At 42.0% G+C, this 17,961-nt stretch overlaps 1 long non-coding RNA gene across 4 annotated transcripts in view; it reads left to right on the top strand.

Annotated features, from left to right (window-relative positions):
• Positions 1-515: 515 nt before the first annotated feature.
• Positions 516-17,961, top strand: part of LOC125615947 — a 97,668-nt gene continuing 80,222 nt past the window's right edge. For all 4 annotated transcript variants that reach the window (XR_007346550.1, XR_007346552.1, XR_007346549.1 and 1 more), the window contains exon 1: positions 516-4,465. This is a non-coding gene — a long non-coding RNA (uncharacterized LOC125615947). The remainder of the gene's footprint in view (positions 4,466-17,961) is intronic.

Here is a 17,961-nt window from a genome sequence, read left to right as displayed (position 1 = left end):
AAATTGTGGCTTCCATAAAAAAGTGGGATGTTTTTAAACTTGATCAAGGAAGAATTGACTAATTTTTACCAGCTGAAAGGAGACCAGCCTGAATGATTTCAACCCATATGTTACTTTTCAAGTTTATGCCTTGTTATGGTTATTAGGTGTTCCCCAAAAGCTCATGTGTGAGAAAATACAAGAAGGTTTAGAGGAGAAATGATTGGGTTATGAGAACCTTAACCCAATCAGTGACTTGATCCCTTGATTGGATTAATTGATGGTGACTGAAGGTATGTGAGGTGTGGCCAGAGGAGGTGAGCATTGAGGCATGCCTTTGGGGTGTATATTTTGCATTGGGCAATTGGAATCTCTCTCTCTCTCTCTCTCTCTCTCTCTCTCTCTCTCTCTCTCTCTCTCCTTCCTGATCATCATGTGAGCCACTGAGCCACTTCCCTCCACCACACTCTTCCACCATTAAGTTCTGTCTCACCTCAAGCCCCAAGGAATGGAGCCTGCTGTCTAGGGACTGAGACCTCTGAAACTATGAGCCTCCCAAATAAACTTTTTCTCTTCTAAAATTGTTCTGATTGGGTCTTTTGGTCACAACAGTGAAAAAGCTGACTAAAGCATGCCTCTATCTAAAACTGGGGTCAAGTGGTACTGCCAGGAAAGATATCACCCTCAGGTCTCCTTAAATGAGACAAGAATAGCTTTTTCTATCATTCTTTGAACAAGGATGCTTCTGTAATGCTTAAGATTATGCAAAAGTTAAAGATTTGTCGAAGTACAGTCAACTCTTCACACACAGGTTCTGCATCTGTAGATTCAACCAACTGTGGATCAAAATATTGGAGAAAAAATGTGTACAAAACATATACAGATTTTTTGGTGATTATTTCTTAAATAATAACAACTATTTATGTAGAATTTACATTATATGAGGCAATATAAGTCATCTAGAGATGAAGTTCATGGGAGGATGTGAGTAAGTTATAGACGAATACAGCTCCATTTTATATATGGGACTTGAGCATCCTCAAATTTTTTGCATATTTGTTATATTCAAGTCCATCCAATGCTTTCTAGATTTCTGGTCCAACAATGTACTCCAGGTTCATTTTACATTTCTTGCTTCAGATCTGTCTGTAATTATCTATTTATTCAAGGAACCCTTGTGCTTAATAGTCAGAAATAGTCTTGAGGATAAAATCCAGGCTCTGGGGCGTTCATTACTCCTAGGTTGATTATTGTTGCTAGGGCTTTATAGTGTGGACAGTGCTAGGAAGGAAATTTTTTCTTAAAGAAAGTACATGATATTTCCAATTCAACTTTTGGTCCATGGGGGTCTTAGAACAAAGACATTTTCAGGCATCCTCCTGAGAGCGGTTCTGAACTAGGCAGGCTGTCTGTCTGGTTCTTCATACTAATCTGTAGATAACCCTTGTTCTTCTGGCATGCTCCCAAGATCTTTTGTACATTTTGTAAAGCACAATATAAGTTTCTCAAGCTCTATGGTTTTTATGTTTGGAGTATTGTGGCATTAGTATTCTTTCCTCCACCACACACCAGGTACACCTCAGAGGGTAATCTTCTCTCTTAAGTTAAAATATTTGTTTAGTGTGGGGATTTTTGTTCTCAACTTTCTGGAAACTATGTTTCAAAGCTACTTCAGTCATCCAAATTCAGGTGTGGTGACAACCTCTCAGCATTGATGTGGCCAGAACTTGGCTTATGGCCAAACAAGACCTGCTCTTCTGCGTTTCTTTGTCTTGCTTTCCGGAGGGAAGTGAAGCTAAATGTTATATTCACTGTTCCTGAAGAGGTACAGCAGCCACACATCCTGTATTTAGGGAATAAACCTATTTCGAATTTTCTATGCAAACCAACGAGAGGCTTGGGAGTTCTGTACATTTCAACATTTTGTCTACATATCTCCCAGGATCCTGAAAGCAGAATGCCACAGAGACATCTTTTATAAGCTTTCATGTTCTACCTGATGATTTTAAAACTATGGTCACTGAATCTTACTGTAGGAAATGACTTGTCTTTATCCGAGTTCCACTGATGCAGAATCCGAAAGATGGGCTTTATGAAGGTTGCTTATTTGGGAAATGTCACCAGGGAGCAGGAGTGAGGAGCAGGGAGAGGGAGACAGGGAAGGAGGCTCCTAGAGATTTTGTCAGTTAGAGGGGACTGTAGCCAAGAGTTGTCCTAAAGAACCCTAAGAAATATATTTGGGAACTGCCTGCTTTTTCACAGAAGGGTGGGACATTTATCCTTGACTGTCTCTCATCAGTCAAGCACGGCCATGTGGGTGTTAAGCCCCATGTGTTAGTCACCTTTTCCTTGCTGTGACCAAAATACATGACAAAACCAACTTAGGTTAGGAAAAGTTTATTTGGAGCTCATATTTTCAGAGGTTCAATCCACCTCCATTGCTTTAAGCCCAAAGTGAGGCAGCACAGAAGGGTGGCCATGCAGAATAACTGCTCACCTCATGGTGGCCAGGAAGCAGAGAGAGAGGAAAAAAGAGAGGGACAAAATATATAATCTACCTACCTCCTCCAACCATGCCCTACCTGCCTACAGTCACCACCCAGTTAGTCCACTGAAACTGGATGGACTGATTAGGTTCCAGCTCTCAGAGGCTGATCACTGCATTAACACAGGATATTTTGGGGGACACTTCATATCCAAATCATAACACCCCTGGACTTCCAGATCACTGCTGTGTAAGTGCTCACAGGTCCTGGGAGACACGTAAGAAGCTTGGGGCAGGGTGCTGTTTGGCCACATCTTCACAAAACTGGTCACAGCAGAGGCTGAAATGAGAGATGGGCTAAGGTGATAAGGAGGTGAGGAAGACTAGACCAAGGAAGGCTAAGGCTAGAATAGGTGGGCTAATGATAGAACAGAGAGAGCTAAGGGAGTTTCAGTGGTGCCCATAGGAGGGGTCAGTTATTTGGTAGGAGAGGGGAATACAAATGTCAGCATATGTAAGCTTCATTACTGTTTTTTAAATTTTAGCAGATTTTAGTTCATACTGAGGCTGAGTAAAGAAGAGCATCTGTGTATACAGTGCTGCCTCCAAGTGTCCCATTTACATGGGCACATTTCCAGTGTGGATCTGGCTCTGACACTGGGAAGAAGCACTGGAGTCCCTGGTGGGTGGACAGGTAAACAGTAACAGTTCTGAGGGGCTGCATGCTTTACCCTGAGAACAAAGTCAATTCCACTGAATTGTAGGACCTTTTCAATATTCTCCTTATCATTTTAATGACCATGCAAGGATTATCAGAATTGTATGGTTGGGACTTGTACATTTTAAACTGTTTTCAGTTGATTGTGCCCAAGTACTTAATGATCAAAGCTATGTCAACATGCAAAACCAAAAACAAAAAGCATGGAGGGCATTCTTATCCACATAGAAGTCCATTTTTACTTTGCATCGGAAAACCAGCTGTTCTTCTCTAGAACTGAGAGGATATGAGTGGAGTGCTGAGAGCTATATCCTGTTTTCTCTAACATCTGACTGAGGGGCTAAGTTGGCCCAGGCAGAAAACAAACACAACACTCATTGAGAGAAATCACCTTTTATTGAGCAGTTACTGTGTGCAATTCAGCATGTTAAATTCTTCACATATTTTAACACAGTCAATCCTCATAAATAATCTGTGAGGACAATATTATCCCTCAGTTTACAAAGGAGGAGAGAAAGCTTAAAGTTTGTTTAGGGTGGTTCAGTGAGTGAGTGGCAAGACAGCATTTGGAGTAGGTCTGCCTGGTGCCAAGTGGGGGTTCTGTCTTTTTCCATCAGGGTGATCTTGTCAAGTTGCTTACTCTCCTGGAAGCTACTCCCTCACTGAGAAAATAGAATTATAACAAGGATTAGGTTAAATATGATAGTATTCTTGAAACATTCACCTTAGGACCATTGCTCAACAAATGATGAAGATTTTAGATCAAGAGAGTAATTTGTGAGAGCCATATATTGTCAGGCACTGAAATCCTTCACAAGTCTTTATATACTTTCCTGCAGAGAGTTTCAGTGACTCAGTGAGGGGTGACATGCTCATAGCAAGGGCCTCATGCAAGGTTGGTCCACTTCCATGATGTTTCTAACTTGAGCTTGATGATGCTCAGGGTGGACCAAATATGAGCGTAGATATTTCATACCAGCAAAAGGTGTGTGTATGTGTGTGTGGGAACAGGGAATAGAAGAATGGAGTAAGGACCATCTCTGGTTAATTCCTCCAACCAGAGCTCATTCTTCTATCGTGCATCATTCTTGCTTCTAATATTTTCAGACTTGAGGACTGACCAGAGATGAGCTTCTTCACCAGACATGTGAGGACCCCCTGCTCCCCAGAAGCTCTGTCCTGACACCAGGCCATTCTGCAAAGTTCCTGTCTTCTGGTGGAATCTGGTCTTATGCTCTTGGCTCCTGAAGAAGAACCCCTGTCTAGAATGTGTGAAGAGACGGGTAATTAGTGATCATCCTGTACCTTTTCCCAGACCAATAAACACACCAAATTGAGTTTCTGAGAAGCAGTGACTTCAGCAGAATCTCCTAAAAGATGTCCAGGCTTTTGCCTCTAGAGTTAGCTAGCACAGAAGGAAAGATATTCTGGAAATAGGCACTTGAATACCTATTACATTCTCTCAGCTGACATTGGCTAATTATTGCCTTCTAGGGTATCATGACCAAATTGGGGAGAGCAAATCTGGATGAAATGGCTTGAGAATGTTGTGAAAGCATCTTAGGAACAAGTAGAAAGGAATATTGTAGTAACCAGGGGCTGAGGCTCTACCAGGAAAGGACACATTCATTCAGAATCCCTTGGCAAAAGCATCCTGGCTAGGTGAGTTTTGAAAAATTTTTGGAGTTTCCCTTCTAAGCCAGTAGATTGAGTACTGACTCCATGCCACACCCAATGCTGTAGTGCTCAGGATTGCAAAACTCACCCTCCAGAAGGAAATCATAGACCTGATTTTAGAAAGGAAGAGGCAGGCTGGTGCATTTCTCCACCACATTCCATCACAGCCCTGGTTGCCTGTTTGCAATCAACTTTTAGTACTTACTATGGGTCGGCACTAAGGCAGTTAACATGCATCATCTTATTTATTCCTGATAACAACCTATGCTGGCATGGATGCGAGAGCTGAGGGAGGTAGGCAACCTGCTCAAAGTCAAGGGGATGGGTATCTTGGCCCAGGGTTGTTGGACCACCAAGTCCCTGCCCTTTACACTGGAATCTTTCCCTGCCTGGTAAAAAATGACAAACCCATCTAGGATATGGGGAAAGTCCACTGGGTGCCAAACACCACGTGGGGTCCTTGGTGACTGTTTTCCCATTCTGTCATTTAAGAGCCCTATAGAATAATCCTGTTACTGGCTTGGCTCTTAATGGGTTAAAAGATGTTCAGTCAATACAAAGCTGAAAGTAAATATAGTTCCTTTTTGGTGCAAAATGTTCCTCTTTATAAGCTGCAAGATCAGCAATGGAACTTGGATTTATTTTTTATTTTATTTTTGGTACTGAGAATTGAACATAGGGGTGCTTAACCACTAAGCCACATCCCCAGCCCTTTTTATTTTGAGACAGGGTCTCCTCAGTTTGCTTAGGGCCTTGCTAAGTTGCTGAGGCTGGCTTTGAATTTCTGATCCTCCTGCCTCAGACTCCAGAGTTGCTGGGATTACAGGCGTATACCACCGCACTGAGCAGGAGTTGGAATCTTGCATGAATGTCCAAAGGGCTTGATGAGGATACAGTGTTCAGTTTGAGGCACAGAATGAAGAGACAGCGTGTAGATGTGCATATGCATGTATGTGTGCATGTGTAATTGTGTACTTGTGTGCATGTGTAACACCTATACACATGCACACACTTTCATATGTGTGTAGGTATGTACAATGTGTATGTGCATGCACGTGTATTTGTGTGCACTTGTATACAAACACACGTAGCACTGGAAAGAATAGTAGGAGAATTAGAGGGAAGTCGATTTGAGTGCTTGAAAATGTGGATGAGGATATTATTGGGCCTTGCCACCTGCTTCTGAATATTTTTCTGTGATTGATCAGCTATTTATATGTGAGAAAATCACTAAATTTGTCTGGACATTAGTTTTATCAACTGTTACATAAAAGGAATTGGACTGGATTATCCCAAAGATCCCTTTCAGCTTGAAGAGTCTATGATTTCAGTGTGCATGCTTGTGATACCTCCCTGGAAGCAGCTTACATGGCTGCAAGCTGGACATTCTGATATATTCTCTCCTAGATGAGCTCCTTCCCATCCTTACTCATGCTCTTGAATAACGCAGGGTAAATGTGTATTGTCCCAGCTATTCTTGTTATTTTATTCTAATCCTTTATTCATTCAAGATTTGTTTTGACCACTTTTCTATTTGAGAGCTGTACTTGGTTTTTTTCTCTTGCAATGTGGCCCTCAGAGACTGGTTGTATCGATAAACTTTTACAAGTAAACCTAGCTGCCTCAGTGATCTCTAGGGGAGGCTGAAGGCCCTGAAAATCTGGTACCTTCTTGCTGAAGTCAAAGTGATTACCTTGGGGAGGAAAGTTGGGGGTCCAGGATTCCTTAGTGACTTGGTCAATTAAGGCTTCCATCTCCTTGAAATATCTGAAAAAAAATCAATCAATCAATCAATCTGTCTATCTATTTATCTATATCTTGGTTCCAGGGATTGAACCCAGGTTTGCTCAGCCACTCTCTGAGCCTGTTTTATTTTTTACTTTGAGATTTTGAGAAACAGGGCCTCACTAAGTGGCTGAGGCTGGCTTTGGAACTTGCAATCCTCCTTCCTCAGCCTCCCAAGCCTCTGGGATTACAGGCATGCACCAAAAGCCCAGCTCCAGAAGTATTTTTAAGTTGAATATTTTGGGTCACCAAAACAATGTAGGTATTTTTGTCTTCCTTCCACTAACGAGGACTTTGGGTCTCAAGTGCCTTTTTTTTCCACTAATGAGGACTTTGGGGCTGTCAACACTGGAGTGGGCTGAGGACCATTTTCTAAGCCCAAATTTCCCGGACTGGTTGTGGGAGGCTAGTTAGTGGGAGTCAGTCCTTGCTGGCGTCCTGGTTCCAGACCCACCACTTTTGGTGGTGTGGAAATGCATTCTGCAGCCTCCTTTGGCCTCGTATCAGCAAATGGGAACATCAGGAGCTGTGCTGCTTTGAAGGATCTGGGGAAAGATCAAGGAGAAAATGCCTGAGGAAGCACTTTGTCAAGTGTAAAGGGCTTGATGGGGTGATTGAAAGGGGCCTCTCAGGCCGCACAGCTGGGTTTCAACTGCACTTTGGTCATTGTCCAGTTATGTGGCTTTGGGAACTGCTCAATCCTCCAAATCTGTTTCCTCCTTTGTTAAGTAGGTGGATCTCATTAAGTTGCCGGGAGGATAAGACGTGTGTCTACAGGGCTCTGCTAAGGGTAGGGCTCAAGATGGGGTAAGTCCATTTCCTCCGAGTCTGAAAAGCTTTGCAAGGGAACAGTATTACTGTAATCAACACAGGCTGAAGCCAAGGGAGGGGCTTGGTGGAGGGATGCCTGGGAACTGATAAGTAGGTATCAGCAAAGGCGGGGTCCTTTTCATCTTACTAGCAAAGAGGATGTTCTTTCTTATCTATCACTAGCAAGGAGTTCTTTTTTTTTTCTGGGTATTTACTTGGAATGAACCCTGGTATTATTTAATTTAAAATATAACTCTGCTATCCTGTATCATCAAAGTCAAAGACAGAGCTTCTGGGACCATGCAGAGCACAGAAGTAGCCACTGAGGCAAACAACGTGGATGCCCTTGAAGGCTCGAGGTACCTCTGTGCAGATAGGATGGAAGAAGACTGGACTAGATCATGCCCTGCTGTCTTGTTTGGCTCTGGCAGGGTCTTTTGAGGCAATTTTAGAGATACCTAAACTAAAGTTCTAGTTTGGTACTGAGGCAGATAAAACAATTCTGTACCTTTCTCCAATAAAAGCCCCTGAGGACTTTGGTGTGCATAATATCCAAGAACCCTGGTATGGAATGAGAATCATCTTCTAAGCCCTCAGGGACATACAAAGCACTGGGACTTCATAAACATTTTGTTATTTAATGTCCAAGCCGTCTTGTGACACTGTTGTTATCATCTCTATTTTGCAAATGAGGAAACCAAGACTGAGAGATTGAAAAACAACTTGAATATGGCCTTATAGAAGGATGTTGGTGCCTGGTGGGACCCAAGTTGGGGCCCCTAACCCCATGTCCCCTTCTTGGTTGGCACATGCTTACTCTCTGAAAAAATGGCTCAGGCAAAAGATTAGTCTTTACTTTGAAAAAGGGAGTTTTAAGTTTGGGAGTCAAGAGATTTTTTTTTTTTTTTTTTTTTTTTGGTGCTGGGGATTGAACCCAGGACCTTGTGCTTACAAGATAAGCACTCTCCCAACTGAGCTATATCTTACTGCAGCCTGTAGAGAAATTTTGAGACCTATAAACTGTACTGTTTGAAAAATCTTCAGTTTCCTGGAGATGATAGCAGAAGTAGGGAGGAAGGTCAGAGTTCTGAAAGAGGAGAAAAAATCCTCAGAAAGAAACTGCTTTTCCCTATATAAACTTACCGAAGGGGAAATCACTGCTGTAGGAATCAAGTTGCCCCTTTGCTGTTATTTCTTCACTTTCTCCCATTGCAGTATATTCCATTATACAAACCTCTTGTGTCTGTGGTTAGGTTACTAGCAAAATATAACATCAGTGACCAACCTTTTTTGTGTGTGTGTCAAGAAGGTACTGGGGATTGAACTCAGGAGCACTCAACCACTGAGCCACATCCCCAGCCCTATTTTGTATTTTATTTAGAGACAGAGTCTCACTGAGTTGCTTAGTGTCTTGTTTCTGCTGAGGCTGGCTTTGAACTTGTTATCATCCTACAACCTCCTGAGCTGCTGGGATTACAGATGTGCGCCACTCCTCCTGGCTTGACTAACCTTCTTGTTCACATCTGTACTTCTAGGGACTACATCAGGGTTGAGAGCATAATAGTCATTACATCATTACACTAATCATAAGTATAAAGTGAAAACAAATTGGGTATAAGTATATTCTATGGAGGAAAAAGTTGGTTGCAAAAATAGCAAAGTGAATATCCTTAATATACAAAGAGTTATTGCTGATTAACAAGAGAAAGATGAACATGCCAATTGAAAAAAAAATGGGCAAATGACAAAGACACATAAAACTAATGTGAAAACATATGGGAAAGAAACATAGATCTGGCATACTATGTGTGGAAATAATTGGAAGTATAATGTTTTATTATATAACTTGAGCTTTTGGAGGCAGAGCTATCTGGACTGATTTCTGGGTTCCCTAGATACTAGCTCAATAACCTTCAGCAAATTAACCTCAGCCTTTATTTTTATCTGTAAAACAGAGATATCCATTTTACTGCCTTGTGAGGTTTTTATGCCGATTAAAATGCTTAGCCCAGGGACCTGGCACATAGAAAGTTTTCTACACAAATTAGTTATTGTCACTGCTAATAGTAAATGTGCATTGATAACGATTATTATAAGAATTTGACATTAAAGTCAAAGAAATGCAATGAAAACAACAGGGAAATACTTGCCACCTAAAGTTGAACAAACAGACAAAACCCACTGTTGGTTGGATGTGGAGAAACAGGCTCTCTTGTACATTGGTAGGGTGGTAGGAATCGGCACACCATTTCTGTAGGTCAATTTGTCAAAATGCATTAACATTAAAGATGCAGCCGGTTTTCGATTCAGTCATTCTTCTCTTAGAAATTTATTCCAAGAAGATAACTGAACGAACACAGGTTGATAAATACATATGGGCAATCTATCCTGGCAGTATTTATAGAAGCAAAAGTTCGGAAGCAACTTAAATGTCCTCCGTCCAGCTATTAATAACAGTGTTCTAGACCTTTATTCACTATCATGGATAAAGATCCATGGCCTTCAGCAACTGAATCTCTTTAAGCCTTTGTTTCTAACCTGTAAAATAGGGATACTAAACAAAAGTTTTGTTGGATATTGATGGATAACCAAAGTGAGATAACATCTCAACTATGTCTTTATTTATAAAGTGCATTCAAGGTTTAGTTCAGGAAAACAAACATGTTTGGAAAGATGTGTTTTAAAATGATGGTATTGTTGTCTTCTTGGGAACTAATTTTGATTTTCATGTGAGTATCTATTATCTTTTTAATAAAAACAATGGAAAGGAATGACTTTTTTTTTTTTTGGTCCTTTAACAGCACACCCTACACAGAGATCCACATGTTGATTTTGCTCATGTAAACTTGACTTGAGGTTGTGTTCCAAGAACCCATCATTAGGCCTTTCTTCCTTTTCTTTTTTTCCTTGTTTGCTACTCAGAAGTGTTTCTTCATTCCTGAGTCTATGACTCATGCAAGAAGACATTAGAACCGATGTTTTGCAATACCTTTCCATGAAATAAAAAAGCACATCAATGTTCACTCCAGTAAGAGGCGTGTACTTAAAGTCCCCTTGCTTCATCAATAATGATGAGGTTGCAGGGATTCTCAAGGCTCTGCTGGGGTGGGTGGGGTAAACCAGAAAGAACTGGTCAGCTCTAGACATTCAGGTGCTATCAAATACTAGCTTTAGGGCCAATGACTCTTCAAAACAAAACAAACTTGAAACTTCCTTTGCTTGTTTTGCTTAGAATCTTAGCAGTAGGAGGATTCTTGTTGCATTACTTGGACAACCTCTTCTGGCTGGATGCCTGGGGGAACTGGCAGGTTGACACTTGGAATGACATGAGGGGTCTATTATACTTTCTGTGCTCCCAGTACCTCCTGAACAACCCCATTATCTATCACATCCCTTCCTGGTTTGAATTTCCCACTGTAAATAAAAATTTCAAAATAGTTTCCATCCACATTTGTCCTTTGATGCATGCAACATTTAGCAAATATGGCTCCATTCGAATCACATTACAATCCTTCAGGTAGGTAGAGCAAGATTCATGATCTTCATTTTACAAATGAGGGAAAAGGGTCAACAGTATGATGGGATTTGGCTGGTGTATTAGCTTTTCATCTGTATAACAAAACACCTGATACAACTAACTTATTGAGAGAAAAGGTTTATTTTGGTCCATAGTTTCAGCGGGTCGGTGATCCGTTGACCCTGTTGTTTTGGGCCTGCAGTGAGGCAGCACATGAGGTAGTGAGCATGTAGTGGAGCAAACAGAGTGCATGGAGAATCAAAACCACTCATTTTATTGCTGGAAAGTAAAAAAGAGCAAGCGACTAGTATCCCACAATCCCCTTCAAGGGCATACCCCAGTGACTTCTCACGAGGCCCTGTCTCTTAAGGGTTCTACCACCTTCCTGTGGCTCTATGAGCTAGGGACCAAGCCTTTCCTACACGAGCTTTTGGAGGACATTCAAGATCCAGCTGGGGACACACAGCACATCTAGGATCTGAATTCAGGTCCTCAGTCTCCTGGTTTTGGTTTCGTTTTCCCTGTGACTTTAGAACTCTTCAGAAGGCCATTGGCAACATATCTGAACTCCTACATGGCCCTAGATTGATCTTCCCAAGTTGTTTTCTAATGAAGACACACCATTTTAAATTTCAGTCTCTCAGGGTCTCTCTTCTGTGTCTCTCAGTCCCCGTCCGCCCACCGCTCTCTCTCACATACATTTACCCAGAGAGAGACTGAAATAAGAATTTCCAGAAGTCATTATGCACAATAACTCAGATCTGCTCCAATCATATCTATTGCACTCTATTCTGTTCTCTTTCAAAAAGAAAGGGAATTTAAAAAAAGGAAAAGAAATCTGCTTATGACTCAGTAAGTTGATTTCAAGATACTGGGGAGGGATTGCTGCCCGCTGCATGGGGCATCCGCATTTTGATTCCTCTGAGTACCTTTGGAAAGATAGGATAGCTGGCCCAATGTGGAGAAAGAAATAGTAGAGGTGACTGAGATGTTCTGTAAGTAATCTCTGCAGAAAGAAGAGGGTGGTTGGAACAGAGGGGTACAGATGAGGATGACCAGATGTGGATAACACATTTCAAGGCTCTGGGCCAAAAGACCCATTTCACTTTATGTTTTCCTGTCTTTCTTTTGCATTGAGGATTCACCACCAATGTGGGAACAAAAGACGGTGTTGGAAAGCCCAGAGTCTGACTTTTACCTCCTCCATGTTTTCTCATAAATCTTACCTAAGTTTTCCTGTCTGTCTTTGGAGAGGACTTCCAGAGGGAAGGCAGCTTCTCCATCTCACTGCCTGGGCAAGGGGCATTGCATCTGCTGCAACCCACAGTCAAGGATCCACCCTTCAGGCTGTGCTGTGGTTCCAAGTAACTAGCCTTAGGGCTCCCTGGGGGTGGAGGAGGCTTCAGTCAGGATCCAAGAGGGGCTGCCTCCCTGGGGAGATACCACCTGGATCTCAGCAGGGGAGGTCTGGAGCAGGGTTCTTGAACCTTTATAGCTCACAGATCACTTTGGAACCTGATAATCTCTTGAAACACTCTTTTTTTTTCTCATTTAATAAAAAGTACAAATGCATAATATAATAAGAAAAATGCATATATATTTTTTTTTTTTTGGTTTTGACAGATGCTAAAGTGAATGGCTTCAGTGCAGCTTGGTGCTGACCCAGAGGATCCTAAAACTTGAAACCCAAAGAAGGTGGCACTAGACAATGAATTCACTTGGAAAAATCCTCCTCAAATCACTTTTATCTAAATTACCTAATGTATCTCACTATCTGTTTGCTTTGGCTTCCCGGAATTGGTCCTCTTCCTTTCCTTTCTCTTTCCCAGACACTTTGCAAGTTCCCCCTCTTATCTCATGCTGTTTATAATTAATGCTGTCTGACACTTGATTATGTGAAGGAAGGACTCAAACTGTGTAAAGTACCTGCTGCCAGTCACCCTGCAGGAAGGGCCACTGGCTGACTATGAAGCTCCATTCATGGTCCAAGGGCTGCGTCTTTCTGCCTTCTAGACCCAAGGACTCTGAATTTTTACCAACCTTTGGCTACACCTACCATGTGTTCTAGATCAGTGTCCAGATCTGTAAAATGAGGATGATAACACCTTCCCATTAATTTACTGTGAGGAGTAAATAGAATCATTTATGTAAAGTATCTAGCACAATGTCCAGCCCTAAGTATCGAATAAACATTAACCATTATTGTCATCATCAGGATTGGGTTTGTTATCAACTTTATTTTGAAACTTTTTCATAAGTATATTATTTAGTCTACATTCAGTGTCAGGACGTGTTCCTTGATTTAAATTCCTAGGGAATATGGCTATTGATGAATTTTTTTTTCACTACCTACATATACAGTTCAAATGGTAGAGTTAGACTCAGAATCATCCAATATTACTAGAGCAGGCTGTCCCATGTTGGGCATTAGTGCAGTCTCACTTTGTGCTTAGAGCAGCCCCTTGAGAGAAGCATTATTAATGCCATTTCTGCTGTGCAATGTTTAGAAAGTGAATGACTTGACCAGGACTATTGACTAATTAACTGGTGAAGTTGAAATTTGTCTCTACATCTTTATTTCAGGTCTAGTTCCTTTTCTACTGAACCACGGAACTGCCTCGACTTCAACTTCTAGAAAAAGTACAATTTAATATATTTGGTGCTAGGGATTGAACCCAGGGAAGATGTACTACTTAGCTGAATCCCCAGAATTTTTTTTTTTTTAAAGACACGGTCTCGCCAAGTTGCTGAGACTGACCTCAAATTTGTGATCCTCTTGCCTCAGCCTCCTGAGTCATGGGGATTACAGGCATGCACCACTGAGGCCAGCACTAGAAAAAGTACAATTTAATACATATAAACCTAACAGTTTAGACAAGTCTTAGTGGGCACTCACAGGAGATCTGGGCTGTTTCTGCACATACTGTTCACTTACAACCAGACTGTCTGTAGTAATAAAGAGAAAAGGTCCTTTGATATACATGGCATGGTTATACAGACAATTATTATTATTATATTTAAATTTACACTAAACATATTTATAACATCTGGTTCTAACTCTTGGCTTAGTACCCAGTAAAAATTCATATTTTAAGCAGCAATTATGTGTTTTTTATAAGGTTACAAGGAAATCCACCTGGCTATTGTCCGAGAGCAGGGTCACTTTGTAGTTTCTTTCAGTGTCTTCTGAGACCTTAGGCCATTTTGGAGCACAAAGTATATTCTCATTACCAAGGGCATTTGCAAAAATCATCAATTCTCAGTTTATACAAAGTAGTAGCTACAGGAAACAAGAGCACAGCGTGGTCCAGGAGGGCCAACTTCAGGACAGATTAAGTCACAGTTCAAAGGGCAAAGTAGTGCTCCACCCACCACTGATCTTCTTCCCAGAAGACCACTTTTCTTTTGGTCTGCTCTGGGGACAATCAACAGGGAGGAAACAACAACAAACCTAATAAATGTAATCAATGCATTAAATGAAAGAAGATTCTAGATCACTACTACGGACTCCTCATTGAAGGCAACATATTTGAGATGCAAAGATGTCTATTGCTTTGATGGGCAGATAGAAGTCATGTCGGGTAATGGCTTATGGACTGTCTATAGGCCAGAAGACCAGTGAAATTTTGACTAGTATTTAATGATGCAGAACAAGTCATAAATGGGCTATGAGAAAATAACACAATTGATTGGGGGTATTGGATAGTTTGCTTATTCAGCAGTAAATGAACTGTTTTCTATTCTGGTCGTTATCTCTCCCAAGACATAGCAGAGTATGGTATGGAGAAGAACATAAATATCAATGTCCCCCAATGCACGGGCAGCCTTTTCTGCTGTTCAGCATGAATCTCTCAGCAGGTGACAACTGTTTAATTAGAGAAAATAGGAGAAACAGAAATAACTCCCCCACATCATTTTTTGCCTGTATTAGGTAGGAATAAGATTAGTTATTCCTACTAGAAAAAAACAAATTAACAATGGGTCAAACACAAAATGTGTGAGGGAAGGGGGTTAGTCCAGGCTGGGCATGATTGTTTCACTAAAGTCCTCAAAGACTCGGCTTTCTGTTTTGCCTTTGCCAATACTTCATAATCCATACTGGATGCATAAACCCCAGCCATCACATCTAGTCCAGTCAACAGAAAGGAGGAAGGGACAAGGCAGGAGGCTTTCTCTTCTTTGTATGCAGCATTGCCTGACTCCCGTTGCCCATGGTCATATCTAGGCAAATGGAAGATGGAGTCTTTATTCTGGTCAGCAGGGGAGCAATTATGGAGAAATAGGGAGGAATTGATATCAGGAAACCAACCTTAGTTTTTGCCCCCATTCCTGGGATTTGATTATCCCAGCTAGAAATGGGGCTTGGAGGGTGGATGCCCAGTGAAGCCCTGATAGGGTAGATTTTAGTGACTTGGACTCTGTTCCACAGAGTCAAAAAACTGTGCATGACAATAATAAGGTCAATAAGCTGGACACCTGCCCTTTAGAGCCTTCTGCTGGCCACATAGTGTCCAAGGGGGTGATCATGGCAGCACCTGTCATTGATGTGTTCTGTCACTTGCTCAACTCTGGGCGCTTACCACGGAAGGTTCCAGATGTGTCACAGTCCTCCTTGGCTCACTGCCTCCCATCCTTCCCTACCACAACCCTTCCTCATGGTACTGCCCTTGAGAATTATAGGCATGTTTGTCCTTGATAAATAAAAGCACAAGAGACAACAGGGTGTGGAATGGAAAGAATAATCATGAGGTGCCTTGGCAAAAATCAGTGATTTCCTGAGGAACCAGTGGGCAGTGGCTAGGGTGTCAGAGAGGTAAGAGAGTTCCATAGTCAGGAATTTGGAAAGAATTCATCTTGATCTGAAGTTTAAATTCTCATCAAGCTCAAGATAATTCTCTTGGAGGACCTACAGTTTGGAAGTGACTAAATTCTAGGATGAGAAAAAAAAAATGTATAGAGGAATTCATGGCTCCCAGCCCTCTCCTGAGATCACATAGCCTGCCACCTCCAATGGGAACTTCAAGCCTGGCAGGTCCAGACTTAGCCCATCATCTCCCATATTAACTTCTCCTGCCCTTTGTCTTAATGAAGGCATCTCCACCCATTCAACCAATCAGCCAGAGAACTGGGAGTTATCTTAGCCTCATCTCTCCCTCTGTCATTCCCATCCAAGCCAACAGTCCTTTAATGTGTACTTAAAAAACCCAACCCATTCTCTACTTGTCCACGACAATGGTCTCAATTCAGACCTTCATTATTTCCCTAGGAATTATTTCATCTCCTTGGAGTACTGACCTCCTCCTCGGCCACTTGCCACTTCACCACCACAGCTATCTTCCTGAATCACAAGCCACTGACCTGGCCACCTGTCCATGGCTCCCCATCATTTCCAGGAACGATCTAACTCTGCTGTTCTCTTTCCATGTTCTGTGACCTCTCCTCTCCCTGCTTGTCCCCAACTCATCTGCTGCTTTGGACAAATCGAATGCTTCCAGCTTTGTAGAAGGTTCCTGTCCTGGGTGACTCATCCAAGTCCTTGTTCAAACCATTTTCCACTGGGAGACCCTCCCTGGGTTCAGCAGAGCTAGGTGTGGGTTCCTGTATCATCTCCTATCACCATACAGAGTCCCTCCTTGACCAAACCCTATCCAGGGGCCTCTGAGCCTTTCTCCATTTGGCCTCAGTCTTGATCTGTGAAGACTTGAACAACAACAACAACAACAACAACAACAACAATTCATGTGGTTTCTACATGCTACAAGCTCAAGGTCATACTGCTAGGATGACCTCACCACCACCACTACCACCTTAAAGTGCCTGTGTGGGAAAACTCAAGATTTCCAAAAGAATCTACTATTTACTCCAGCCAACATAAAGATAGGGCCCCTCTCCTCTGGCCTCGGTGGGAGGGTAGGATCCCTACTTCTGTGAGTGCCAGTCAGCAAATTCAGGTGGCTATCATGTGAACCAACCTCTGCTTCTGTCATTTTTGTACTTCTCTTACTCTCCTGAGCCTCCACTCACTCTTTCCTCCTCCTTTATTCTTTTTCTAAAACATCTAGTCATTACCAGACCCACCCAAGGTGAATTCAGTCTAGGCTGGACACTTTTCTATTGTAATAGTATAATAGTGATTAAAATCTGTCCTTATCACTCTCCAGCCAGTGTCTGGCTCTGTTTATCTTTGACATGCTTTGGGCCAACTGTCTTATAGTTTTTGTCATTGTTTGCCTATGATGTCACTTCTCTGTGGATTCATCCATTCCACTGATTTTTTGAATGAATTTCCTTCTTTGTGTTAGCTGCAAAAGGTGTGAAATAGATATATTTTCTGTCTTAGTTCAGACTGCTACAACACAGTATCATGGACTAGGTGGTTTGTAAATAGCAGAACCTTATTTCTCAAAGCTCTGAGGCTGGAACTCTTGACATCAGGCTTCCAGTATGGCTTTGGTCTGGTGAGGGCCTGCATCTTGTTTGCAGGCTGCTGTCTTGTATCTTCACATGGTGAAAGAGGGCAAGAGAGCTCCCTGGGGTACCTTTTGTGATGGCATTAATTCCATTCATGAATGCTCCACACTCATGACTTAATTACCCCCAATGATCTCACCTCCTATTACCATAACAACAGGGGAACATAATTTCATCATATGGACTCTCAGGGGCCAGGGACTTTCATAGCACCCTCCCTGGGAAGCTGGTTCTGGTCTGAATTCCATGTCTCTCTTCTACACTCCTAAAGGACTTGGGCTCACAGTTTATATTTATTACATTATATCCCCAGACATTCATCTGTCCTCCTTACCATACACTGATCTCTTTAAGGACAAACTGGAGCACCTCCCGACCCCATGTCTCAACCAAATAAATAAATGGACACAAGGTGTTACGGTTGTTCTATTCAAAATAACTTAGCAAGATACCTGGAGAGCAATTCTCTTTGCATTTTTATGACCTGTAATGCAGTCATTTGGGAACATTCTTAAAGGC

This window comes from Marmota marmota, unplaced genomic scaffold (assembly GCF_001458135.2).
Source record: "Marmota marmota marmota unplaced genomic scaffold, marMar, whole genome shotgun sequence".
Taxonomy (NCBI): domain Eukaryota; kingdom Metazoa; phylum Chordata; class Mammalia; order Rodentia; family Sciuridae; genus Marmota; species Marmota marmota.
The sequence above is the reverse complement of the archived record's forward strand: the minus strand, read 5'-3'. Positions and strand labels throughout refer to the sequence as shown.